Raw genomic sequence first — 2,500 nt, 5'->3', positions numbered from 1 at the left:
CTTCAAAAAGCAGATTTGGATTTCACCTTTGCTAAGGGAAGTAACTTCAAATAAACGTTCCATCTTAAAATGTCACCGACGTCTGATAGTCTGGCTGCTTTGACTTTCTGAAAAATATTGACATCAGACACACAAAGGGGGCACAAAGTATTAAAAGCTGATAAAGAGACTCATATCTGCGACGTCCCACGACACATACGAGGCGAAGGCTTCAGAGCGGCTTTTCTTCTGCATTACTTGAAAGCGCATTAGTGGTCTACGTATGCGAATGATACCGATATACACGCCACACATAACTGTACAAGATCAGATTTCATGTTTTTTTTCTCTCTAGAGGCCCAAAGTAGTTCACCAATGAATCCCTAAAGGAAAAAAAAACTGAGTTATATTAACAGCATGAGACCTTTCATCTACAGTATCTGTCATGAAGTATTGTTGCTGTGGTTACCTTTAACCCACTACATTTATATCTACATAACGCCACATGGCAGAGACTTTCATTCTTCGAAAAAAAATAATATAGATATTTGATGATATTTGCTCAACATGATTACAATGCCTTTACATTCATTCCATTATTGCTACATGACTTTCCATGAAGCACTGGTCACTGGTCCTGCGGTCTCTGTGTTTCAGTGTTGCTTGCCTGGTCGGCGTTCTCAGCCGCGGGCCCCATGTGTAGTTACCCCCCGAGTCTCTATATCAGTTCTGTGTCACGCTGCTTTAGTGCCTCCTTTCAAGCGACTGTAGCTTATAGATTCAAATCGATAAGGCGAGGCCTGGTGGCGAAGCTTAATCTTTATCAAGTGGCAGTCCATTCCTTTCAGCCTGCTCATCTCCTCTCCTCTCCCTCTCCTCTCCTCTCCGGCCGCGTCCCGGCCATCAATACACACCCCTTCAGGATGGAGGTAATTATGGGGGGATGTGGCCCTTGGCTTGATTTAAGTGAACCGCTGGCCCCCGGGCCTGCAGAGAGCATTCATCCTGCAGGGCAGTGTGTGTATGAGCGGGGAGATGGACGGAGCGCTCGGGGGAGGGCAGCGGAGCGCCTGTGGATATCTGTCAGGAGTGATAGGTCTTTAAATGGGAAAGGGTGCTGGCATCAATGCTCTCTATCTCTCTCTCTGTCTCTCTCTCTCTTTCTCTTCACCGCTAATCTCTTTCTTTCTCTTACATTCGCTTTCTGTCTCACCTCACCTAACACAAACACTCTCCCTCTCTCTCTCACTCACTCGCTCGCTCGCACACGCACACGCACACGCACACACACACGCACACGCACACGCACACGCACACGCACACACACACACACAGTGGCAGCCATTATAATAGCAGCTCCAGCAGGTTTGTTTTGTAACTGATATAGACTGATCTAATTTCCATCCGTTTTCAAAAATGTTTTAATTTCATCCGTCTTATTTGCCGTCACTAAGGCTTTCAAAAAGCAAGCCAGCCCCACCCCTCCTTTCTGTCCTCTGCGGTCAGTTTTACTCCGCGTGGGAGGCCATAATTGCACTGGACGTCTTTACTACATTATTGTATTGTGCTTTAAAAGAGGTACACGCTGTTATTTTCAGTGTCAATGGCGTCACTCTCTTTACACTCCCAATTAGCGCTCCTCTAATTTGAGTCACCAAAGAGAGCCTTACCTCACCCACTGCGTCCCCAATAAAAGTCACAGCCTTCTCTGTAAATGGGGAAACTCAGTGCTTCTCTTTGCCGTGGAACAGGTCCAATTAACACAACATCTAATTCTGCCTCTAATGAACCACACCGAGATTTTCCTTTATTTCTTCCAATTTACATTGAAAGCTCCTTTGAGAAGCGGCAACAAAGAGGGCTCCATGAGAGTATGTGTGATGGGTGTGTGTGTGTGTGTAGGATTTTTTAATCAGACTAAATTAAGTTGGCTTCTGTCAGTTGGCTTCTGTTGGTTCACATTTACCACCCCGTGGTTTTTTTTTTGTCTTTTTTTTCGCATCAAAAGCTTCACTGGCGCCAAAGACAAGGTGGTGACGCAAGCTATGCCAGCTGCGTGGAAATCATTTTGTTTTGTGGCTGCGCTTCGTCGAAAAGCCTCCCCGGGTTCAGGGCCTACAGGGTGGCACTCGTATGCCCGCTGAAGCTCTGGCCGAGACACGGGACCCCCCGTTAGAACTCCGAGCCCCTAATAAACAAACGCAGCGGCTCCGAGCTTCACCCTTATAGCCGTCAGAGCGGCTGCGGTTTCTCGGTTATCCGGAGGATGATGCTCCCCTTCCTCCAACCCTGGTGTTCCTGATAAGCTGCACATCAATTAGCCGCGTGTTTATTAGCGTGTTTACCACCTCTAAATCAGGAAATGAGAGATCACAGCATGGCAGCTGAAAAGGAAGTAGGTTGATGGGGGGGGGGGAACAGCAGCGGCGGCGCCGTGATGCCATGCCTTAGGGGAGGCTGGGTTTTGTTTTTATTTTTTATTTGGCAACGGTCCGCAGCTCTAGGGCGTCTCTATGGATTC

At 47.4% G+C, this 2,500-nt stretch overlaps 1 protein-coding gene across 1 annotated transcript in view; it reads right to left on the bottom strand.

Annotated features, from left to right (window-relative positions):
* sema5a (sema domain, seven thrombospondin repeats (type 1 and type 1-like), transmembrane domain (TM) and short cytoplasmic domain, (semaphorin) 5A) overlaps nucleotides 1-2,500 on the bottom strand; it is a 119,766-nt gene that overhangs the window by 15,062 nt on the left and 102,204 nt on the right. The window lies entirely within an intron of this gene.

The sequence above is a fragment of the Sardina pilchardus genome, chromosome 19 (genome assembly GCF_963854185.1).
Source record: "Sardina pilchardus chromosome 19, fSarPil1.1, whole genome shotgun sequence".
Lineage (NCBI taxonomy): Eukaryota > Metazoa > Chordata > Actinopteri > Clupeiformes > Clupeidae > Sardina > Sardina pilchardus.
This window is presented reverse-complemented; position numbering and strand designations above follow the sequence as displayed.